The 26849-nt window shown below is 36.9% G+C and overlaps 1 protein-coding gene across 5 annotated transcripts in view; it reads right to left on the bottom strand.

Moving 5' to 3' along the window:
* GLCE (glucuronic acid epimerase) overlaps positions 1–26849 on the bottom strand; it is a 111729-nt gene that overhangs the window by 74956 nt on the left and 9924 nt on the right. Inside the window, exons 2-3 of one of the 5 annotated variants that reach the window (XM_055363166.2) lie at positions 2795–2884; positions 583–927 (exon numbers count right to left, since the gene is read on the bottom strand). The exons of 1 other annotated variant lie outside the window; for it this stretch is intronic. The gene's annotated coding sequence lies outside the window, so the exon portion shown is untranslated. Of the gene's footprint in view, positions 1–582; positions 928–2794; positions 2885–24323; positions 24434–26849 lie in introns of all 5 variants that reach the window. 3 more of the 5 variants (XM_063698658.1, XM_019011256.3, XM_055363168.2) reach the window with 3 other exon arrangements.

Here is a 26849-nt window from a genome sequence, read left to right as displayed (position 1 = left end):
TCGATAAACTCTTGGCAAGCTTTTTCTGCATTCTGGTTGTGGAAACATCTTCCCTGCAAAAAGTTGCTGAGATGCTTGAAGAAGTGGTAGTCAGTTGGCAAGAAGTCAGGTGAATACGGTGGATGAGGCAAAACTTTGTGCCCAATTCATTCAACTTTTGAAGCATTGGTTGTGCGACGCATTGTCAGGCATTGTTGTGCCGAAGGACTGGACCCTTTATGTTGATCAATGCTGGCTGCAGGCGTTGCAGCTTTCCATGCATCTCAGAGATTTGTTGAGCATACTTCTCAGATGTAATGGTTTTGCTGGAACTCAGAAAGCTGTAGTGGATCAGACCGGCAGCAGACCATCAAACAGTGACCATGAACATTTTGGTACAAGTTTGGCTTTGGGAAGTGCTCTGGAGCTTCTTCTCAGTCCAACCACCAAGCTGGTCATCAGCGGTTGTCATATAAAATCCACTTACCAACGCACGTCACAATCTGATCAAGAAATGGTTCATTGTTGTTACACAAAGAGAAGACAACACTTCAAAATGACGATTGTTTTTATTTTCAGTCAGCTCATGAGGCACCCACTTACCGAGCTTTTACACCCTTCTAATTTGCTTCAAATGCTGAATGACCGTAGGATGGTTGATGTTGAGTTCTCAGCAACTTCTAGTGTTGTAAGAGGATCAGCTTCGATGATTGCTCTCAATTGGTCGTTGCCAACTTTCGATGGCCGGCCACAACACTCCTCATCTTCACGGCTCTCGTCTCCTTTGCAAAAGTTCTTGAACCACCACTGCACTGTACCTTTGTTAGCAATTTCTGGGCCAAATGCATTGTTGATGCTGCGAGTCGTCTCTGCTGCTTTATGACCCATTTTGAACTTGAATAAGAAAATCACTTGAATTTGCTTTTTGTCTAACATCATTTCCATAGTCTAAAATAAATATAAAATAAACAGCAAGTAATAAGTCATTAGCAAAACAAAGCAAGAAATGCACATTAAAATTATGTATAACATAACCACATTTAAGAATGTATTCCAATACCAAACAGCAAATTTAAGCAATGCAAAAACCGCAATTATGTCTGCACCAGCCTAACACTCCATGCTCACTCCACTTCAGTCACACTAGCCTCCTCCTTGTTCCTTGAACATACTAGGCACACACTTTCCTCAAATCTGTTACCCTTGCTATACCTTAGAACAGGAATGTTCTTCCCTGAGATATCTGTATAGATTCCTTTTAGGTCTTCACTCAAATGTCACAATCCTTCCCAGGCCTGCCCTCCTCCAATTGCCACGCCTTCCAACACTCCCCCATCCCCTTTCCCTCCTTTATTTTGCTATCTGATACAGTATATATTTTATCTGTTAGTTTCAGTTTCCCTCTCAGCTAGAATGTAAGCTCCATAGAGGCAGAAATTTTTGCCTGTTTTGTTTACTGTTGTATGTGATACAACAGTACCTGGCAATAGTAGGAATGGTATTAATATTTGTTTAATGAATGAATGAACCAACCAAGGGAATTCTCTCACTGATTTAATGTAATATAGGGGAGTAATTTAATAGTTTCAAAGGTACCAAAATATTACATTCATATTTCAATCATTGTGATTTGTGTTCTGACAGATTTAACACCCTCATTATACATACCAGGGTTTGCATTCCCCTGAAAACATACCAATCAGGAGAAAACATCCAGAATTGTCTTAGACAACAAGGAGCAACAAGACTGATTTTAAAAAATAGTTTTCCATGGATAATCTAAAGTAGACAATCCACATACAATATGTCACAAAATCTGATACAGACTTTCAAAGTCTAGAGGTGAAAGAGAAGGTAAGCAAAAATTTCAAATTTTGTTAATACACACAAACACACACACACACACAAACTCTAAGGAGATTTTATCAATTCTTTCATAGGTAACTTGTAACCTTTGATGTGTTTTCCATCCATTTTCCAATATACATATTTTTTTACTTCTCTTTTTCTAAGCTATCAGTGATTTTAAAAAAAAATTTAGCTGAGACTATATTTACACAGTGTCCCAAAGATAAAAACAAGACTTGATTGTGCTGAGATAAAATACTTATAAATATCATTTTTACATTTGCATGTATATGTTCTTTACACATTTCCCAAGTGCTTTCACATCTTTATCATGATCTTCACACTGACACGAATAAATAGGCAGGCAGATTTTATCACATCCTCCCCCACCTCCCACATACATACACATACTTTGCAGATGGAAAAAAGTGACTCTCAAAGAGATTAACTGGCCTGCTCAAGGTCATAGAGCTACAAGCAGTTCAACCTGAACTATAATTAGGTTTTTTTGAATCCAAGTTCACTATTTTCTTTCACAACATATTACCTCACCCAGTAATTAAAGAAAGGTACATTGCATGTATCTATAAAGACTATATAAGTATCTTCCTTCTGGATTAGAGATTTTCACATTACAATCCATTATAAAAGTGCTTTGCAGATGGTACAAATATGCTACTCTTATTTTTTAAAAAAGAAAAGCCCAAAAAAATAAAAATAAAGAAAATTGAGTCAAGCAGTAGTAACATGAGATTAATGGTTACTTTCTGCACACAGGATCAATGTTTTAGAAGCCCTGAACTATCAAACAGATACCAAATACCACTTCAAGTGCCAGAGGAAGATATTTAACAGATGCCATTCTGGGTAAAATTGCCGTTTATTACTGCCAGAACCCATACCTACATCACTATCTGAAAACTCCTGGTAATCTGGACTAAAAATAATAAGAATGAATTATTTTTACCCTTCTCTCCTAAGATTTAGCTCAGGTTCAGATAAACAAATGGTTCCATGAGTCACTTCATCTGGACTTCTTCCTGTCTCCTTTAATATTCTAAGAAGAGAGAAAAGAGATTCCTTTATCATTCCAGCTGCAAGAACACTCTAAGGCAATCCAAAAGTGGGTCACAAACCAAAGACCTCAAAGAGAGTACATTTTATGTAAGATTAAAAACTTTGTTCTTCCCACCATCAGAGACCAACTGCATGTCTCTGACCCATATTAAAATTCCTTAGTATAAATCTAGATTCATTTTTGAAGCCTAGTCAGGCTTACTTGGGACTCTCAAACTGCATATACGGCTGCATGCCCAGTGGGCAACAGCCCACATGGAATTAATGGAATCTGGCCTAGGTAGGGAGAGCCACTGTTTTCTAGGGCCAAGGCCGACTAAACTAAAAATAGGTAAGGCTTCAGTACACATGGTTTTGGCTTTGTGGGACAGTATTTGCTACCCTGAATACTCTTTTCTTTTCTTCTCTCATTTCTCAGCCAATACTAAGGAACTGGCATTTTACATCAGACTTTATTACAACTCCTCCAAAAAAACAGATGGTCAGAGAAGTTTAAATAATTTAACTATGAAGGTAAAAAAGACACCTACTCCAAAGGAAATATGTGTTCTAGTTAATAATGGTTTGAGACTAATGCCCTAGGTAATAAAAGTGATCTTAGTCTGGAATATCTACTGCAAAGCCTGTACTAGACTGAGGCAAACAAGGCATCTAGGGTACAAAATTTAAGGAGACACTTACTCTCCAGGTAGTACAAGCACAGGATTGACACCTGAGAGTCAGTGTCTCCTTAAATTTTGTACCTTAGGTGCCCCCCTTGCCTCACCCTCCTTGGAGCCCAGATCCACAGTGATACCTAGATGTTCATCAAAGGCATAGGAGATTTTTTGTGAATACAAAAATTTGAAACAAAATCTGAGCAAAATCTGAAGTTTGAGATCCTGATCACATGCATCATTATTATCTTCTGAATATAATAAGAAAAAAGTAAAGGCTTGACATTTTCACACATTACAAGGATGAAGTTGCTTCAGAAAAGGGAAACATTTATGGTATAAATGGAAAAGTATGCAATGTTTATAGGGAGATTTCCACTTCTGAATATGAAGGACAAAGAGGGTCTGGAAATATCCTTCTCCCTAACAACCAGAAATTGGACAAAATAGAGGAAACTATTTGCTGGCACTGAACAAAGGCAGCACAAGTCTATGATACCAGACTATTGCCCTAAAAGGGCAATAATAAGAGGGCCCTCCAGTTTCTGCCTGGAGGTAATTTACAAACAATGGCGCAGGGAAAGGTAACCTCATAAGAACCTAGGAACACTGCTGAATTGAAAAGACATATATCAGAGTTTAGGGAGGCCAAAACAGCTAGAATTCAGGGGAAGAGGGAGGGGGCAGATGCCTGAGAGAAGAGATCAACACGGAAAGAGATCCCAAAAAATGCACAGCAGTCCTACTGGATCTTTGGCTGAATACAAGTTATACATGTGAAGGGTGAACCCCCAAGAGGCTGGGCAAAATAAAAAATCAACATTTAGAAAAAGAAAATTACCAGGAGTTGTAAGATAAACAACTGTCAGTGCTCACAAAAGGCCAGGAATTGTTAAAATTTGTATTACCCAAAGTGGTGAAATCTTGCTGAATAGCAGAGCAGCCATGAGTGACTCCAGAAGAACCATGCATTAGAAGTGAGGTTAAATTAGTCCTTAAGGCTACTCTAGATTCTCCCTGAAGCTGCATAAAAATAAGCCTTGAAAGGATCAAACTTATCTGTAAGTAACAGTGGCATACTAGAAAAAAACCAACATCCTTTAAAATAATGCAACCAAATCCAGCAAATAACATAAAATTCACAATAATGAGCATTTGATAAAAAACTATTAGACCTATCAAGAAGCAATAAAATGTGACTTGTGAACTAGAAAAACAGTCAATATTAACAGAACCAGAAACGAAAGAGATGATCAAATTAAGAGATGAGAACATTAAAATAGCTATAACAAATGTTTCCTCAACAGCATAAGAGAAAACCCAAACACAATGAGGAGACAAAGAAACATAAAAGAATCAAATAAAACTTCTACATATAAAAAAATACTTGAAATAAAAATATTATTATATAACATTTGTAGCAGATTAGCCACTACAAAAGAAAGTATTAGTAAATTGAAGACACAGGAATAAAACTATCCAAAAATGAAGACAGAGAGAAACACACACACACACACATAACCCCTCCAAAAAATAAAGATGCCATGACCTCTGTAACAATGTCGGCAATCAACATAACCATAATGAAAGCATGAAAACAAAAAGAGTACGGCAATATTGGAAAAAATAGCTACAGAAATTTCCACTTTGTTGAAAACTACAAACCCACAGTTCCCAGAAGTTCAAGCAATATCTAGCAGGATAAACACAAATACACATTCACACATACATTGCTGAAAATAATGATAAAGAAAACATTTAAAGCAGCCAGAAGTAAAAAGGTACATTACATTCAATGGAGCAAAGATAAGTCATCACAGATTTCTCCTTGAAGCTATACAAGTCAGAAGACAATAAATTAAAATCTACAAAGTACAGAAAAGGAAAAAAACAAGGCAACCTAGTATGCAGGAAAAAGGTAACACAGCAGGCTCAGGAGTGCTTTCCTTAGAAAGGCCTACTTGTAAGGTTAGGCCTTGGCTGGTGTCTAAGAATTTGAACTTCAAAAGGGTTCCTGACATTCCCTAACTAAAAAGGGTGGTTTACTGTGCCTGAAGTATTTATGCAAACAATATTCTGAACATCTGCTTTCCTTCTTGGAAACTGGAATTTTGCTACATGCTAGGCAGAGGACGCTTACCTGACCAGCTCCCAATAAAAACCTTGGGCACTGAGTCTCTAATGAGCTTCCTGTTCAACTGTATTCACATGTGTTGTCACAATTCATTGTTAAATTAAATGTATCCTGCATGATTCCACTGGGAGAAGATTCGTGTAAGCTTGTGCCTTGTTTCCTCCAGACTTCACCCATGAACCTTTCCCATTTGCTAATTTAGCTTTGTACCCTTCTGCTGTGATAAGTCATAACCATGAGTTTGACTATATGCTAAGTCCCGAGTCCTCCTAGCCAACCACCAAACCGGAGGTGATACACTACAATTTGGTACCCAGTAAAAATATCTTCCTGAAATGTTAATGTAATTTTTCAGACACATAAAAGCCGAGAAAATCTGTCACCAGTAGAACTGCACAATAAAAAATATTGAGGAAGATTTTTTGCAGAAGAAAAATGATACTAAACAAAAACATGGAACTATACAGACATGAGGTACAGTGGAGTAAATATGTGGGTAACTATAAAAGATATTTCTTATTTTTACAAATCTTTAAAATAAAATGGTTTAAAACAACCATAATTACAATCTACTGTGGGGTTTTTAACAAATATAGAAGTAAAATATAGAAGTTGTATAATATAATGTGTAGGAACACTGTGTAAGTTAAAGATATAGAATGTAATCCTAGGACAACCACTAAAAAAGAAAAGAGGCAAAGTTCCTAAGACAATAGTGCAAGTAAAATAGAACACTAAAAACTTCTCAATCCAAAAGAATGCCAAGAAAAGAGAGAAAAATGCAAAGAAGAAATGGGACAAATAGAAAACAAACAGCACAACAGTAGACAAAAGTCTAATCATACCAGTCATCATATTAAGACTAAATGGTCTGAACTCCTGATTAAAAGGGATAGAGATTGTCAGATTGTATTTAAAAAGAAGTAAAACCCAACTATATGCTGTCTACAAGAAACCCATTTTAAATATAAAAACACATAAAGGTTAAAGGATTGTTAACTGGGCTAACACTAATCAAAGGAGAGCTAGAGTATCTATATTAATAACAGATAAAGTATATTTTACAGTAAAGATTATTACTAAGAGTAAAAAGAATAATTTCATAATGAGTAAAGGGATGAATTCATCAAGAAGAAAAATCCTAAGCTAGTAACAGAGCTTCAAAATGCCTAAAGCAAAACCTGATAAAATTACAAGCACAAACAGACAAATCCACAATTATTGTCAGAGATTTCAACAAATCTCTCAATAATGACACAACTAGTAGACAAAAACTTAGTAAGGACATAGTAAACTTGAACACCACTAGCAACCAACTTGATCTAATTAACATTTATAGAATCCACCACCAAATTACAGCAGAATACACATCTTTTCAAGTACACATGGAACAACACCCCAACTCAGACTATATTCTGAGCCATAAAACATTCTCACTAAGTTTCAAGGATTTCGAAGTATGCAAAGTATATTCTCTGATCACAATAAAATCATATTAGAAATTAAAATTAGAAAAACATCTAAAAAAAAATCTCCAAACATCTGGAAACTAAACAATATACTTCTGAATGTTAGAAAAGAAGGTCTCAAATCAGTGACCTAGGCTTTCACTTTAGGAAATTAGTTGGGGCCTATTGGAGGGTGGAGAGTAGGATGAGGGAGAGGATCAGGAAAAATAACTAAAGGGTGCTAGGCTTAATACCTGAGTGACAAAATAATCTGTACAACAAACTTCCATGATACAAGTTTACCTATATAACAAACCTGCACATGTACCCCTGAACTTAAAATAAAAGTTAAAAAAAATTAGAAAGAGAAAAGCAAGGCAGTCCTAAGCAGTGTGTCCTCCTCTTCTGAAGGGAAGTACGCAGAAGGAGAAGAAAGAAAAGATAGATGAGCAGGAATGAAAAACATACACGTACAACAGAAAAGAAATAGAAAAAAGTCAACGAAACCAAAAGCTGGTTCTTTGAGATCAGTAAAATGCAAAATGGTAAAGCCACTTTGGAAGACAGTTTGGCAGTTTCTTACAAAACTAAATATACTCTTACCATATGATCCAGCAATCATGCTCCTTGGTAGTGACCCAAATGAGTCGAAAACGTATGTCCTTATGTTTATAGCAGTTTTATTCATAATTGCCCAAACTTGGAAGCCACCAATATGTCCTTCAGTAGGTGAATGGATAAATAAACCGTGGCACATCCAGACAATGGAATATGATTCAGCGCTAAAGAGAAATGAGCAATCATGCCATGCATGAAAAGACATGCAAGAACCTTAAACGTATATATTACTATGTGAAAGAAGCCAATCTGAAAAGGTGACATACTATATGATTTCAACTGTATGAAACTTTGAAAAAGGCAAAGACTATGGAGAGAGTGAAAAGATCAGTGGTTGCCAGGGGTTAACTGGGAGGTAGGGATAAACAGGTGGAGCACAGAGGATTTTTAGGAGAGTGGAACTATTTTGTATGATAATATGATAATGGTAGATATATGCCATTACACATTTGTCAAAACCCACAGAATGTACAACATCAAGAGTGAACCCCAATGTAAATTATGGACTTTGGGTGATAATGATACATCACTGTAGGTTCAGTTGTAACAAATATACCACTTCCGGTGTGAAATGTTGAAGTGGGAAAGGCTGGTGGGGGGGATATAAGAACTCTGTATTTTCCACTCAACTTTGCTGTGAACCTAAAACTGCTCTAAAAAAATAAAGTTTATTTAAAAATTTTTATTGAGTCAATGAAAGCAAATGCTGGCTCTCTGAGATCAATAAAATTAATAAATCACTAGCCAGACTAATGGAGGAGGGGGGTGGAGAGAAAATACATAAATTACCAATATCACAAGTGAGAGAGATAAAGACAGACATTAAAAGGGTAAGAGAATGTCATGAGCAACTTGATGTCAATAGATTTAACAACTTAGATGAAACAGACAAATTCCATGAAAGACAAATTATAAAGCTCACTCAAGAAGAAACAGATAACCTGAATAACCTTACATATATTAAAGAAATTGAAATTACAGTTAAAAACCACCCTACAAAGAAAACTTCCAGGTCCAACTGACTTCACTGGTCAATTCTAACAAACATTTAAGGAAGAAATAATACTAATTCTAAAAGGCTTATCCAGAAAATTGAAGAAGAGAGAACACTTCTCAAGTCATTCTATAAGGCCACCATGACCCTGTATCAAAACCAAACTAAGATATTATAAGAAAACTATAGACCAATTTTCCTATGAATATAGATGCAAAAATACTTAATATGACATAAATCAAATCCAACAATATGTAAAAAGTACAATACCTCATGACCAAGTTGTGTTTTTTTGTTTTGTTTTTTGTTTTTGTTTTGAGACGGAGTCTCACTCTGTCGCCCAAGCTGGAGTGCAGTGGCAATCTTGGCAACCTCCACCTCCCAGTTCAAGTGATTCTCTGCCTCAGACTCCTGGGTAGCTAGGACTACAGGCATGCACCACCAGGCCCAGCTAATTTTTTTTTTTTTTTTTTTTTTTGTTTTTTGAGATGGAGTCTCGCTCTGTCACCCAGGCTGGAGTGCAGCGGGGCGAGCTCTGATCACTACAACCTCTGCCTCCCAGGTTCAAGTGATTCTCCTGCCTCAGCCTCCTGAGTAGCTGGGACTACAGGTGCGTGCCACCATGCCTGGCTAATTTTTTGTATTTTTAGTAGAGACGGGGTTTCACCATGTTGGCCAAGCTGGTCTCGAACTCCTGACTTCAAGCAATCCACCCGCCTGGGCCTCCCATAGTGCTGAGACTGCACAGGTGAGCCACCATGGCCGGCCCCAAGTAGTGTTGATATGAAAAAAAGCAAGGTTGGTTTAACATTTGAGAATCAATTGATGTAAACAAAACCAAACGAAAACCTTTTATATAGGCTTCTATTCCTTAATGTAGTACACATTTTCATTTTCCTATTCTTTAAATTGTACATTCATGTTAATGTTTTTCTTCATCTGCAAAATGATAACATCTTCAAAGAGTTGTATAATTAAATGAAAGCAGGTATGAAAAATGCCCACTGAGGGTAAAAGGGAAGGAGAAAGCAGGATTTCTCCATTATAGTAATTTTGTTTACTTAATCTCTATGTTTCAATGTTTCCTTTTGTAAAATGGAAACAATAATACTCTCTCATCAGGTTGAAGGGAGAATTAAATGATACAAATGTTAAATGTTTGGTATGCTTGTACATAGTAACACAGTCAACATACATTAGTATCCTTTTCCTTTCAAGGCTTATATATATTAATAGTATCTCTTATGTAAAAGAAAAAAAATATGGTAAGATCAGTCTTTTCATTTAGAAAAAGCTATGGCCCCAAGTCTAACATGACAGATAACAGTGACTAGCTCAAAACAAAAAGGTGAATGTCAACAATTTAAGAAGCATATATACCCAGTTTCAAACCAATAGTAATGAGATACAGAAACTATAGCTAATACAGTTTATTAATATACTCAGACTCACCATGAACATTAACCTAAGACACTGAATGGATATATTAGTTTTTTATAAGTCAAATTCTTTAGTGTCATCTTAATTTCATTCTACTCCAAATATGAAGTCTTGCTCTTGAGGGTTCTCAGCAATGAAATGTGCTATCTCTTTTGGTAATAACAACCAAACTTCACCCAATGTGAAACCCTGGGGTTCTTCAAAAGAATGATATTCCAAGAAAGGAAAAAAAAAAAGTGTATATGAGAAAACAGTCAATAATTTGAATAAATGTATCTGTCATACCTTGTAAGCTACACAAAGCCCTAAAGCTTATAATACCTAGTTGATACCTTTAAAAACAGCTTTAGCCAGAAAAGGGGCAAAAATTTAAGTTAAAAAAATTCTAGGGAATACTTGAGAAGTAGCCATTGGATATACTAACTAGTAGCTAACTATTCATTAAGCATCTACTTTCAAAAAAGCTGCACACATCCTTATCTTCTTCTGATACACCTTAGATACTCAGAAACTAAGATCAACTATTTATTTTTTAGCATCAGAATGTTCTGTGTTATTCAGGTTTCCTCTCTTTAACTGCCTACAGTTTACTATTAGAATATAATAATTCAGGCAATTTAAAATTGTTTGCTACTCTATATTTATCAAATTTCTTTCATATTAGCTTATTTAACTCTGCAGCATTATGATACATATACATTGGTTTTCATTCATGGTTCCTGGCTCCTAACCCCTATAGCCCTTGTTTGTCTTTTGTTATAATGCTGAGGGTGTGAGGCCTCAGAGGCAGGCCTCTGACCTTCTCGTCTTCTCCTTTTATCGGCTCTATAGCAGGACTTTAATCTTCCCAGCCTCTCTGACAGTGGGTCTTAAGACCCTCCAGAGAGGGTCCTGTCTCATACCCTGGAGGAAGGAATGTTGATGTCATGAGGCTTCTTTAAAAACCCAAGAAAACTGGTTCAGAGAGCTTCTGGATAGCTGAACATATGGAGGTTCCCAGCGGGTAGCATACCCAGGGAGGACATGAAAGCTCCGCACCCCTTCCCCCATACTTCACCCTATGCATCGCTTCATCTGTATCCTCTACATATATCCTTTATAATAAACCACTAAAGGTAAGCAAGTATTTCCCTGAGTTCTGTGCACCACTCCAGCAAATTAATTGAGCCCAAAGAGGAAGTGGGCCCAAAGAGGAACCCAACTTGAAGCCAGTTGGTCAGAAGTTCCAGAGGCCCAGATTTGCAACTGGTGTCTGAAGGATGGGGTGGCCCGGACTTGTGACTGGTATCTTAAGGATAGGTTGGCATGTTCTTAAATTCTCCAGGTAGACAGTGCCAGAATTGAACTGGAGAATACCCAGCTGATGTGCACTGCTTGGTGTGTAGGGAAAAACCCCCACACCTCTGGTCACAGAAGTCTTCTTCTGTATTGATGATTATTTTTGTGGTGGTGTGGGAGTAGAAAAAAACACGGTTTGAGAGTTTTCGCTACACTAACTCCAATAAAAACAACTTGATGAGAAGACAGGTAGTTCTCTCCAGGCTTACAGAGAAGCAAGCAGAAGGTCTGAGATGAAGTTATCTGCCCATGATCACACAGATCTGGAAAGCAGTGGAGCTAGAATTAATTAGAAACTTAATCACAACCCAGTCCACTTTCTACTTTACCACAACGCTTCAGGCAACTTTTGACAGAGAGAAAGGAGATACAAATCGAATTACTAAAGTTTCTATGTAAATGATAGCTAAGTCAATTACTGGAGGTTGAAAGAGGTTAAAAACTATTGGTTATAAGGAGGTACAGATTCAAATTTGCCAACTATCTTCAATCTTTTCACTATTCCAGCATTTTTCCTTTTTTGCAGAAAGGAATGCTTAATAATTGCTCTACTCTCTATATGACAGAAAGCTCTGAACATGGCAATTAAACCAATAAAGTATGATGAAGCATATTTTAACTCACTATAAAAATGTAACAGATAAGAATGAATAAAGAACCTCAGAGCATTAGAACACAACCAAGGCAAACACTGTAAGCAGACATTGTGACTGTGTTCTCCAATATCCACGCCACAACTCTGAGTGGCAAAAACTGGGAGAACTAACTTTAGCTCAATGGTGGATCTATCCTCACTGCCAGAAACTGACTCAGATATGAGGAGGAATCATGTCAATCAGATAGAAGAGGTAGAAGAAGTTTGCTGGTGGCCTCTGGTTAAGGTTGTCCTTTCTGTTAGGAAGAAGCCAGAATTTTTCCTCCTTATAGAACATATAGCTCCTTCCTGGTACCCACTCTATGAAGAGAATCTGAGAATCCCACCCTGGAATAAAGACAGCACTGTGGACAGCAGAGTGGAACAATGGAAATGATCTGAATCTTTGGTGTCTTCATTAAGGTACTAACTGACTAATCCTAAAGACTGCCTTTCCTCTGGACTTCCAGTTACGTTAAGCTAATAAATTTCTTCATTGTGTGAGGTTGTTTGAATTGGGCTTTCTGATATCTAAAGTTGAAAGACACCTAACTGAAACATATTAGTGATATAATACATGTAGCTGATGGACAACAAAAGGTGCTTAAGAACCAACATGGCCTCTTGGATTTCTAAAAATATTTTAAGAACACTGTTATTCTATTAGTGGGTAATTTAAATGTAGTAATATAAACTAGGTGAAAAAATTCTAGAAATACTTTGGGAAAGAGATGAAAGAGCTCTATGCTTATTTTTTATAATTAATATTTTTCTCTGATTTGGGTATTCGTGAAAGACTTGGTGGGAGGTAGGATTCATAAGGGAGGAGAGATGTCATTATTCCTCATTGCATGCCCAGAGCTACAACTAAATTGAAGAAGTGGCTGGGAAGCTGTAACAAAAATCATTATTAATGGTTCAGGATCAGTATTAAGCCATGTCCTACTATTTCAATATTGGGATTGATGTTCATTCTTATGAAAAATTCCTGGATGTTAAAATATAGAGAATGCCTATAAATTCTACATGATACTAAAAGGAATGTGACTACGAAGACATCAAACTGGAATAAACCTTAAATTCTAAACTGCACTAGAGTTTTTGCTATTCTCCAACATCAAATAATGTACCTTTTGTGACTCTGTTTCTGGTGTTTCCTCTATTTGGGATGTTCTTCACTGGTTCTACTAGTTAAAGTCATTCTTGCTCTAACTACAACTTGGTTCTCTGTTATCGGCATTTCCCCTGAAGCTTTCTCAAGTGTTATGTGTTTTCCCTCCCAACTCCTCATACCACAGGGCCTGGATGTGAAGGTAGGTCTTCTTGATCCTATTGACCTAAAGGAAGAAACTGAAGTAAAATTAATATAGATAATTTATTTGAGCCAAGGTTGAGACCTGCAGCCTAGGACACATTTCCAAGTTGCCTTGGGGAGTGCCCCATTCAGCCTTTGTTACCAGCAGGTTTTTAAAGGCAAAGGGGGACATGGAGCAGACTGATACACAATTGTTTGACAGGAATTCTCATTGGTTTACAGAAATAGCATTGATTAGTGATTGACTATATATTGTCGAACTATAGGGTATGAGTTATGGCGTCTAGCACATGGCATTTTATGGCTACCTGGTATCAGTCTAGAGCCCACACAGCATGTGGCTTCCAGAGGTAATTATTTCATTTCAGTGCCTCTCTAGGCCTGATAATGGTGGCTCAGTTCCTCAGATTAAAAGCTTCTATTCTTTCTCAATCCTAGTTGCCCATTCCAGACAATTCTTCCTAACTCTTCCCTAAAAACATCCAAACTGAAATCTCATCATCAGACTGTAGCCGTTCTTTACTGCAGTTATCAAGCTCTCCACTTAATTTCTTGAAGATTTTAGCTGCTTGCTCATTACACCATCATTATTGTCATAACGCTTGGGAATCTCATCATCCACACAATCCTTTCCAAATTCTTGCTTGTCAGTTTCTTATTATCAGAAAGGAAGTTCTGCCCTTCAGTAGATCTAGGATCTTCCACTGATCCTACCCTCAATCCTATTTTATACTCATTCCCATACAGTCAAACCTTAAACCTTCTCAATTTTAATAAATGCAACCCTTCCAAAATGCCATTTTTTGTTTTGTTTTGTTCTGAGACAGGGTCTCACTCTGTCACCCAGGCTGGAGTGCAGTGGTGCAATCACAGCTCACTGGACTCAAGTGATCCTCCCACCTCAGCCTCCTGAGTAGCTGGGACTACAGGCACGCACCACCACACCCGACTAATTTTTGTATTTTTTTGTAGAGACGGGGTTTCACCATGTTGGCCAGGCTGGTCTCAATCTCCTGACCTCAAGTGATCCACCTGCCTCAGCCCCCCGAAGTGCTAGGATTACACACATAAGCCATGATGCCCAGCCTCAAAATACCATTTTTAAGTATCACACTCTGATACCAGCTCACTACCTCTAATATCCTAACTCCAAAACATCTGCCAACCCAACAGACCTGTAGTCCACTAATCTGATGACTTCTGCACTTCCTTTTACCTTCCCATGTCCTCAATCCCCTTCTTACCCAAATTAAATCCATATTCAATCATTTACTCACTTCCTTCCTTTGCATACATGCTTAACTACTTGTCTTCCTTCTGACTATGTCAATCTTGCTTGGCTAGTTGTTACCAATGGAATTTTCTGCCTATTCTATGTTGATACCTACAGAGCTGCATGTGGCTGGATGGACTCTCTCTCTCTCTCTCTCTCTCTCTCTCTCTCTCTCTCTCTCTCTCTCTCAGTGCAATTTTCTGCCTATTCTGTGTTGATACCTACAGAGCTGCATGTGGCTGGATGGACTCTCTCTCTCTCTCTCTCTCTCTCTCTCTCTCTCTCAGTGCAATTTTCTGCCTATTCTGTGTTGATACCTACACAGCTGCATGTGGCTGGATGGACATGCACTCTCTCTCTCTCTCTCTCTCTCTCACACACACACACACACACACACACACACAAATACACGATGTCTGATAAATTGGTTTCTCTTTAAATTTGTGGCCAGGAGCCTCAAATGAGTTTCCTTAATGCTGACTGACAATTATACCTTATTTTCCTGATTCATCCATTCTGCCACTCTCTTACATAACTATTTCATACTTTTTGCTCCTCAATCTTCCAGCACCTTCCCTCTCATCCTCACTTTTATCTTATGACCCTGTGTCCTATTTTACTAATAAAATACTAGAAGCAATAAGAAAAGAACTTCTACAAACTCTCAAACCACATCTACCTAACTACGTCTGTGCCCACATATTCTGATTCCTCTTTCATTACTAGCGTGAACTATTTCTGCTCTACCCAAGACCCAACCTTTTTACTTACGCACTAGATCTCCATTAACCACCACTACCTCTTCGTCTAACCCATCAAATTTTCCATTTTTTTCTCAGCCTCCTACAAACACGTCAAAACAAAAACAAAAAACAAAAAAACTCTTTGAACATCTCTCTTAAGTTACTATTCTATTTCTCTCCCTCCCTCTTCAGCAAAATTCCTCAGAAAAATGATTCTTTCTGCATGTCTCCAATTTCTCACTTCCCTTTCTCTTGAATCCATTCCAATGAGTCTATTTCCCCATCACTCTATCAAACCTGCTCTTGTCAGAATCACTAATGAATTCCACATTGCAAACTAGAATGACCAATTCAATTACCAGTTCTCTTTACTGGAACTATGAGCAGCATCTGACAAGGGGTTCATTACTCCCTCCTCTCAAAACACTTTCTTCATTGGCTTCCAAGATTCCATGTTCTCCTGGTTTTCCTCTTGCCTCAGTGATTTCTCCTTCTAAGTTTCCTTTGCTAGTTCTTCATTTCCCAAACTTTAAATGTTGTAGTGCTCCAAATCTCTGTCCTGGACCTTCGCCTCTTTATGCTTACTCCCTTAGTGAAGTCATCTGATCTGATTTCTTTAAATAGCATCTATACATAATTCCCAAACTTAAACCTCTAGCCCATTCCTTTCCTTTGAACTCTAGACTCAGATAGTTAGCAGTCATCTCACTTAGAATACCTAAGATATATCTTAAATTTACTTTGTCCAAGATCCAACTTCTCTCCTCCAAAATCTTCCATCATAGTTTTACCCATAACAGCAAATGGGTAACTAGCCTTCTAGGTGCTCAGACCACAAACTTTGTATCACCCTTAACCTCTGTGCCTCCCTCTTTTTTCTCTCCCCGCTTCCTGGTCCCCCAAATCCTGTTGACCTCAAAATGTCAATTACTCACCACCACCACTACTACCATTTTGGTCCAAGCCATCACCTCTCACCTGAATTACTGCAACAGTCTCCTAGGTGGTTTCACTGCTTCTGCCCTTGTTCTCCTTTAGCCTACTCTCAACAGTTGCCAGACTGATTCTTTAAAAGTCCAATCATGTCACTATTCTGTTCCAACTCATCCAATGTCTTTCTATACCACATATCACTCAGTCTAAAAGCTGATGTCCTTAAAATGGTCTATAAGACCTTGCTTAACCTGGCAGCACAACCAGCCCATCACCAGTGCCATCATTACCTTTCTGACTTCATCCTATATTACCCAGTCCTTTACTCAACTCCAATGACAAGCTTCTTCAAATGTAAATACTGCAGGCATGCTCCAATCTCAGAGACTTGGCATTTGCTATTCCCTGGGCCTAGAATGATTTGTATTTGTGTCATATCTCCTTCACTGACTGTCTTCATGTTATTTAAAAGCCACCTTATCAGTGAATTTTCCTGGCCATCCTTTAGAGAAGTGTAACTCCTCCCATACTTTATTCCCCCTTCCCTGGTTTATTTTTCCTCTTTACTACTTATCTTCTAACATGCTGTAAACTTACTTTTTTTTTTAATTCTCTCATCTAAAATGTATGTCTTCTCAGGGTAGGGGTAGGGATTTTTGTCTGTTTTGTTCACTGAGGTACTTACAGAGCCTAGAGCAGTGCCTGGCATAAAATGGTCAAATATTTGATAAATGAATAAAATCATAGCCCTCCTTCAAGGATGATGCCAAATTATCCACAGTATTAAGACTATACTAAAAGGGACCACTAAAAAAATCTTTCTCTCAACTTTCTTATTTTATACATCTAGTTAGTTAGTGGTGTTTAATGCAGAATCAGAACTATAGCCAGTTCTCCTTATAACTATACTAATTATTTCCATGAAGATTTTTCTGATCCTTTTTTAATATTTGATCACTCATAACTCTCAAAGCAATAAATACGTTCTTTTGGCACTTGTTATGGTTTTGGTTTTTGAGACAGAGTCTCACTCTGTCGTCCAGGCTGGAGTGCAGTGGCGCATTCACGGCTCACTGCAACCTCCACTTCCCGGGCTCAAGCAATTCTTGTGTCTCAGCCTCCTGAGTAGCTGGGACTACAGGCATGCACCACCACGCCCAGCTAATTTTTGTATTTTTAGTAGAGACAGGGTTTCGCCATGTTAGCCAGGCTGGTCTTGAACTCCTGACCTCTCAAATGATCCACCCGCCTTGGCTTCCTGAAGTGCTGGGATTGCAGGCATGAGCCACTGCACACAGCCACTTGTTTTGTTCTTTGTACTGAATTGTTGGTATATCTCTATTATCTCCCCTATAAAACTATATGCTCTTTAAGGCCAGGAGTTACGTTGTCAGTGGTTAGGATGAGAGATATGACTATATAGGGATGGCACAGGGATTTCTGTTGTGATGCAACAGTTCTGTATCTTGACTGTGGTGGTCAAAACTACACATGATAAAACTGCAAACAATTACACACATACAATGAGTACCTGTAAAACTGGTGAAATCTGAATGAAGTCTTTGGATTGTACCAACATCAATTTCATGGTTTTGATAGTGCACTAGGGTTATATAAGATGTTACCAGCAGGGTTTGAAATTGGATGAAGGGTATATGGTACCTCTCTGCACGAATTTTCCAACTTCCTGTGAATCGATAATTACATACTACAAATTTTTTTAATGTAATATTCTCTTGACAAGAAATAAATACTCAAGCAGTATAAAAGTGTACACAACCAAACCCAACCACAGTCATACCGAGATCTGATTTCCAATCTCCTGGTCCCTTCTTTTAGTCCCTCTTCAGAAGGAACTATTCCCTTTCTTGTGTATCCTTCTAGAAAAGTCTATGCATTTTGAAGCAAAATATGTTTATTAATGTGTGCATATGCATGTGTATTTACACCAACACATACACAACTTATTTATAGCAATATAAGCGGCATACCATAAACACTGCTCTGCAACTTACTTTTTATTAGCCCAATAATGTGTCTTAGAGATGAGCTTATGGAGAAGTGCTCCTTTTTTCTTTTTTTATGACTATATGACATCCCATTGTGTGGCTATATCATCATTTATTTAACCAGACCCCTACTAAGAGTCATTTATGTTTTTTGACAATATAATTAATACTACAAAGAGCAAAGATAAATTATTTAAAATTGAATGAAAAAGTATGAACATTTATCATTTTAAGATGTAAAGTCAACTTGTCCTCCAAAGAAATTGCACAATTTGTGTTCCTGCCTACAGTATATAACAGTGATTCTAGATGTCTTTGCCAGTGTTGTGTATTATTGAGCTTTTTAATCCTTGTCAATCTGATAATCAAAAAATATTCTCCTGTTTAAATTTGCATTTGAATAATAATAAAAATAAACTTTCATAGAGCACTTACTGTGTGTCAGACATTGTTCTGAGAACTTCACATATATTAACTTATCTAATACTCATAACAGTCCCTTGAGGTAGATAATATTGCTATTATTAGCCACATTTTACTGATGAGAAAACTGAAGCACAGGAAGGTTAGGGAACTTGATTACACTGATTGTTAGAGAATATGCAAACCCAAGCAGACTGACTCTAGAGGTTTAAATTTTAAACAACATATTAAGTTTTTTGTTCAGCTTTCCAAAAATATTTTCTTATGCTTAAAGCCATTTGTATATTTTTTGATATTAGCTACCTGGTTTTGTCCTCTGCCCATTTTTCTGTTGGATTTTTGATCTTACTCTTACCGAGCTACAAGATCTCTTTGTGTATTAAGAAAATTAGCCCTTTATGATAAATATGTTATTCCCAAAAAAGGTAAAACAGATACCTACCCTGTGACCTAGTCATCCTATTTAACCAAAAGAAATGAAAATATATGTCCATATAAAGACTCGTACACTAATATTCATAACAGCTTTATTTGTAAATAAAACTGTAAATAACCCAAATGCTCATCAGCAAATGAATGATAAATTTTGGTATATCCATATAATGGAATATTACTACAAAAAATGAATGAATTATTTATACATGCAACAACAGAGAAGAATCTCAAAATAATTATTTGAGTGAAAGAAGCCAGACTATAAAGAAAAGTACATACTGTGTAATTCCATTTATATAAAACTCTAGAAAATACAAAACAATCAATCTGTAGTTACATTAAGTAGATCAATGGTTACTTTGAGAGGGTGGAGTGTGGAGGGGCATGAAGTAAAGATGATAAAGCGGCATGAAGTAAAGATGATAAAGGGGCATGAAGTAAAGATAATAAAGGGGCATGAAGTAAAGATAATAAAGGGGCATGAAGATAATAAAGGGGCATGAAGAAACTTCTGGAGATGATGGGTATGGTCACTATTTTGAATGTGGTAATGATTTCCCAGGTATATACCTACATCAAAACTTACTAAATTGTGTAATTCACTATATGCCAGTTATACTTCAGTGAAGCTGTTATACTAAGGGACTCATAACATATTGTACTATTGTTTTAAAAATTATCAAAAAATGGTGATATCTCCTGTTTAACTTCTTTTATATTTATCATAAAGAACACAAGCAAGGCCGGGTGCAGTGGCTCACACCAGTAACCTCAGCATTTTGGGAGACCAAGGCAGATGGATCACCTGAAGTCAGGAGTTTGAGACCAGCCTGGTAACATGGCAAAATTCTGTCTCTACTAAAAATACAAAAATTAGCTGTGCGTGGTGAAACCCCGTCTCTACTAAAATACAAAAATTAGCTGGCTGTGGTGGCGCATGCCTATAATCCCAGCTACTCGAAGGCTGAGGCACAAGAATCGCTTGAACCCAGGAGGCAAAGGTTGCAGAGAGCCGAGATTGAACCATTGCACTCCAGCCTAGGTGACAAAGAGACTGTCTCAAAAAAAAAAAAAAAAAAAAAGCAAATATGAAATGTTCCTGATTCAGCTTTGAAACATTATCCACTTCTTTTTTCAAAGTCATAGTTCAATTTGAAAGTGTCCTGATTCTACTCTAAGTCTCAAGAACCAACTAAAACAACTCTTCCAGTTGTGGTGGACATTGTACAATCAAAACAAAATAGAAATTTAATGCAGAGATTGAGAAACTACAATCATTATCAGTTATTCAATTTCAAATTCTTGAGTATATCAAAATGGCCTAAGTCATTCATTCATTTATTCCACGAAGATACATTTGGAATCTGCTATGTATGAGGCACTGTTAAATGCTAGGAATAAAGTGGCAATAGAATGTCATGAAGATAAGACAACTTAAGAGCCTACCCTGAATGTCACTGATCCCCTTTATGCTAAGTTAATGTTATAAATATGTACTTAAAGTTATATAAAAATGTAACTTTTTATTTGTATTCTATATTGCAGTGCCATATAGATGTTTGGGGAAAAAAAACAAAAATGGGCCAGGGGTGGTGGCTGATGCACGCCTGTAATCCCAGTACTTTGGGTGGCTGAGGTGGGCAGATCATCTGAGGTCAGGAGTTTTAGACCAGCCTGGCCAACATGGTGAAACCCTGTCTCTACTAAAAATACAAAAATTAGCCAGGTGTGGTATTGCCCACCTGCAGTCCCAGCTACTTGGGAGGCTGAGGCAGGAGAAGCGCTTGAACCCAGGAGGTGGAGGTTGCAGTGAGCCCGAAATCACACTACTGCACTGCAGCCTGGGCAACAGAACAAGACCCTGTCTCAAAAAAAAAAAAAAAAAAAAAAACAAGGTTCCACTGAAAACTACTAGATCACAAAATTTAACTCCTTTTAGACTTTAATATGTGGTAATGCAAAAACAATCACATCCCATGCCAAATAAAAAGTGGCTCTGAATTATCAATTTTTCATTATTTCAATTATTTGAGAGATATACCATTAGTATATAATGCACATGTAGCTTCTAAAAATGAGTAAGTGAACAGTGTTACATGACAAAGTACAACGTAAGATTTGCCAGCCAGTATACTCACCTCCCTATTTGTGATTTGATGTTTTCCTGCTCAAGGGTTCTAAGGTTATATACTCAGTAAATTCACACATTTCCTGAGTGTCTTCAGAAACTTTATTTGTTTTAATTTAAGTAAAATAACTGGAAAATAGCAATTTACATTGCAGAGATGCCCCCACATGAAGAAGCAGTGAAAGCCTATCACATAACAGAAAGTCATTAGCTTCAGTGAAGAAGGCAAACAGATCTCTGATATGGACCCAAACTTCCCCTGAGCAAAAGCCAATCAAAACAAAATATGACAATGCTACCTTGATTTTAAAACATGCTAAGTCTGGAACACCCACTGGGTATGACAAGTATTTTGTACAGGGAATGAAGAATATAGAAAATGAAGCCGATGACTATAAACTAACTTCATCAACAGCTCAATTAGATGTTGTCACAGACATACTTCTTAAACATGTTAAAATATATTCTATTTTATTCATTAAACTTTTTGGTGTTCATATGAATGTAACAAAGTAAAAAGTACACTACTGAGGTCCAGTAAGTACATTTACTAGAATGTATCTCCTGATTTTCTAACGAGAAATTTCGTTTTGAAATACACATTTTAAAATTATTTGCCTCTTCTGAGGGCTAATGACAAAGACATTGGCATATGCATTGAAAAACAACAAAAGGGAGACTCCAAAATTTAGGAGATGGTGGTATTAAGAATGTGAGGATGATGGAAAAATCTTTTTCTTATTTTTCATTTTTAAAGTGGGTATATTACTATTATTTGTAAATTTTACAATACATCAGTTGAAGACTAAAGATCATATTGCTAAAGAAAAAAAGTAGAAACTAAACATGGAAATTCTGCATAGGCTTTTTCTTATGCTATTAAGAGTTTCAACATTAGCTAAAATTCAACCACCGAGTCTCTAAATTTTAATTTCATTAAGTAGTTTTCAAGCCCCAGTAAAAGAGTCTTCAAGGAGCTCATAATCCTGTTAATTTTTTTAAAAAAACCTTACATATTATAAAGCAATTAGTAACAGTATAGGATATAGTACTAATAGATTACCAAACTGTTAGAAAAGAAAGAAAAATATCAGTGTTGGATAGAGGAACCTGAGATGACTTTAAAAAAATGGATCAGGGTTAAGTCCTAAAAATTAGACTTTAGATGGGCTTAAAGAAAGAGAGTATTCTCAGGATAAAAAAATATGAAGGTCATGAAGGCCAAAAAAAGCTCTTGATTTGTGTAAGGGATGACAGTGAATAAAATGGTTTACTGTTCCATTTTAGATTTAAACAACTGAATCATTTAGAAGTTAATAATCTTTGGGGTTTTGTTTGTTTGTTTGTTTTGTTTTGTTTTGTTTTTTAGACATAGTTTCACTCTTGTCGCCCAGGCTGGAATACACTGGTGCGATCTCAGCGCAATGCAACCTCCACCTCCCAGGCTCAAGTGATTCTGCTGCTTCAGCCTCCTGAGTAGCTGGGATTACAGGTGCCCACCACCATGCCCAGCTAATTTTTGTATTTTTAGTAGTGACGGGGTTTCACCATGTAGGCCAGGTTGGTCTCAAACTCCTGACCTCAGGTGATCTGCCCACCTTTGCCTCCCAAAGTGCTGGGATTACAGGCATGAGTGGTTTCAGTTTTTGACATTAACATTTTTTTAGACACACAGAAGAGAAACCACAAGCATTTGAATTTAATGATACTTATGCCATCATCTTTAAAAGCAACTTCAATTAGTCTGTGACATTTCTAAAACAAGACTAAAATCTTGTTTCCTTTGGAATTGTGAATAAACTTAATAAAAATCATCTAAGGCCAGGTATGGTGGCTCATGCCTATAATCCCATCACTTCGGGAGGCCAAGGCAGGTGGATCACTTTGAGCTCAGGAATTGAAGACCAGCCTGGGCAACATGGCAAAGCCCCATCTCTACAAAAATACAAAAATTAGCTGGGTGTGGTGGCATGCGCCTGTACTCCCAGCTACCTGGGAGGCTGAGACTGGAGGATCACTTTAGCCCAGGAAGCAGAGGTTGCAGTGAGCCAAGATCACACCACTGCACACCAGCCTGGATGACAGAGTAAGACCCTGTCTCAAAAAAATTAAAAATCTAGTTAAATTATTTCATACTATAATTTCAGATTTTGATTATCAGGAAGGTACCATTCTCCCTAATAGAATCTGATACTATATGAAGCCATAAGTATTATAAGTGTGAATAAGTGCCCAAGAAAATGTTTTGCCAATTGGAATTACAACCAATGAAGAAAATTTAAAAAAAATTTTAAATTGGAAAAGTCCTTAAAGGATCGCTTGATTAAACCCTACTCAATCTATGCTTTAGTGCCTCAGGGAGTGAATGTTTACTCCATTCAAATTGTCACCAGCCTGGGCAACAGAGCAAGACCCCATCTCTTAAAAAAATAAAAAGGCTTCTTCATTATGAACCAATATTTTCCTTCCTCTAACTTTCATTCATTGTTCCTAGTTCCATCCTCCAGACTGCAATGCAAAAGATATGCTTAATTCTTCTTCCACGTGCCATCCCTTCATGTTTCACAGAATCCCAGATTTGAGTCAGGAAGAACATTAAACATCATCCAGTTACCCAATCTAAAAAGTATTATCATATACCCCAACTCTTCTTTCTTCCATGCTAAACAACCTCAATGTTTCAATTACTTTGCAACTGTTTCAAGACATGCTTCATTCTGATTACTCTCTTCTCACTACACTGTTTATCAATGCCTACCTTAAAATGTGGCAAACAGAACAGAACTAAGCTAGACGCAGAGTAGAAAAGAATAATCAACTGTTTTGGACAATATGCTTCAAAGTGTAGCTTAAGCAGGTGCTGGCTTTTGGGATAGTTATAATAAACCACTGACTCACCAACTGCAGACAAATAAGGAGACACACCCAGGCACACACCTCTGCTTAAACAAACACACATCTACTGCTGTTAGCCCTCCAAGATTCCCATCTTGTATTTGTGCAGACTTCTGAAAAAAAAATCAATTATAGGCTGGTCTTTATCAAATATTTACACATCAAATATAAAATCTTATAACATATTTCATAACAAATATTTTCTAAATACAGTCTGTCATTTTTAACTATTAGAAATAAGGCAGTAAGAGTGAGTGAAGATTCTGATTCTGTATATATACCAGCATTCCCTTACAATTTTGAGAGTAACTGATAAAAATCTTAAATAGGACATGATAGCTTCTTGAGGCACACCACTAAGAATGTACTGCAGTTTAATTTTAATCATCAAGCTCTGGATATGGCCATTTAAGCAATTACTAATCCACCTACCTATGTAACTATTCGGACCACATTTTCTATCTAGTCTAAAAAGATATCATAAGAGGATGTCAAATGCTATATGTATAACCTTGAGGGTCCCTTTCCTCATCTGTAAAACAATAACTTAATGAGACAACCTATGTAAAAGCATTTAATCCAGTGCCCAGCACGTAATTTAAAATCCAATAAATGTAGCAATAATTCTATATATACTATGGCCAGAGTATCTTCTGATATATCTACTATTAATAGTTCACTTACCCCATAAAAAAAGAAGTGAAGCTAGGTGTCATTACTTGTTCTTTGTGAACCCATGCTGGCTCCTAGTGATCAGTGCCTTCTTTTGTTAAGTACCGACAACATGTGTGTTCGATAATCTGTTTAAGAATTTGTTCAAGGAATGACACCAAGCTCTGATATCAGTCTATTATTGTCTGTAACCTTTACTTGTTGTCCCATATTGTACATACTTCAGCAGCCAAAATACTCTTTTATACATAATAGGTCTTCAAAAAAAATGGTTAATTGAATTCCCTTTTAAAAAATCAGTATGAATTTCTTAGTTTTGATCAATATAACATGATTATATAAGATGTGAACATTAGAGAAAGCTGAGTGAAGGGTATATGGCACATGGAAATCTTCTGGACTATCTTTGCAATTCTCCTATAAAGATATATTTCAAAATTGAACATTTTTAAAAAATCAAGATGATCTCTTCCCTCTGACAAATTCTTTCTTCAAATTCCCCAAATATTACCAATCACAATTAGATGTAAATTCTTTCAGCGGCCCTTAGAGCTTTATAATCTATCCTCAGTAGGAGACATGAATTCCAGTAAACAGGAACTCTTATAATACCCCTAACTTATCCTGGGCTACATCAATGAGTTAGTATTCAGTAAACAATAGTCATTCCCAAATTTTAGTTTTTGAAATAAGGGCCTTAAAAAGAATCTATCCCAGAGCCGGGCGCGGTGGCTCACGCCTGTAATCCCAGCACTTTGGGAGGTCAAGGTGGGTGGATCACGAGGTCAGGAGTTCGAGACCAGCCTGGCCAACATAATGAAACCCCGTCTCTACTAAAAATACAAAAAATTGGCCGGGCATGGTGGCAGGCGCCTGTAATCCCAGCTACTCAGGAGGCTAAGGCAAGAGAATTGCTTGAACCTGGGAGGCCGAGGTTGCAGTGAGCCAAGATCATGCCCTTGCACTCCAGCCCGGGCGACAGTGCAAGACTCCATCTCAAAAAAAAAAAAAAAGAATATATCCCAAAAGCAAATATCTTTTCCCTAAACCATTAAAATCCTGCAGAAACCAATTAAAATTTCTGACTCTTGTTGCTCAAACCATTTATTTAACAGTGACATTCAAGTCAAGCTCAGAAATATCTTTTATATATGAGACAAATTACTACTATATATTATCATGAAAAACTGTCTTAAAATATTTTAAAAATATGTTTATATTGAGGGTGATTGGTTTTTAAATTAGGTAAATAAAAGTTTAAGTAAATGAATAATTTTATTTGCAATTATTCAAACTCAAATTTTCACTGTTAAACAGTAGTCAGAGGAATTCTGCAAAAACTGTAACTGTCAAGCAAATGAATCCTAAAATGCTTAAGAATAAAGTATCTTTCCCCTAAATGTTTTCCTAAATACCTCCAAATAGCTTTCGTACATTTAAAGAGCTTCTTTCAGGTATCATCTGTCTAATTTTCAAAAACTTGGCTTTTCACTTTGGACCAGTACTACAGAATCAGTACTATAAACAGAAGTGCTATTGTCAAAGAACTGATCCAATAATAAGGAGCGCTAAGGCCACTTGTCTTATACAAAATTACCGCCAAATGCTGCCAGACCCTGCTTTTCTTCCTTCTGGGCCAGTAGCCAGATACGAATCATAGCGAGACCCTTTCTAATTTTTAATACACAAAGTGGTATACAATAACACATCCAAACCAGAAAGTATTTTAATGAATGGTTTCCATAATTCATCTAATGTTTTGGCATATATACACACACATTACACACATGCATGCACACACAAATATATATACATACACTTAAAAACATATACATATACACACATTTATACACATAT

This window comes from Gorilla gorilla, chromosome 16 (genome assembly GCF_029281585.2).
Source record: "Gorilla gorilla gorilla isolate KB3781 chromosome 16, NHGRI_mGorGor1-v2.1_pri, whole genome shotgun sequence".
NCBI classification, from domain to species: Eukaryota; Metazoa; Chordata; class Mammalia; order Primates; family Hominidae; genus Gorilla; species Gorilla gorilla.
Note: the sequence above shows the minus strand (reverse complement) of the source record. Positions and strands in the feature narration are given on the sequence as shown.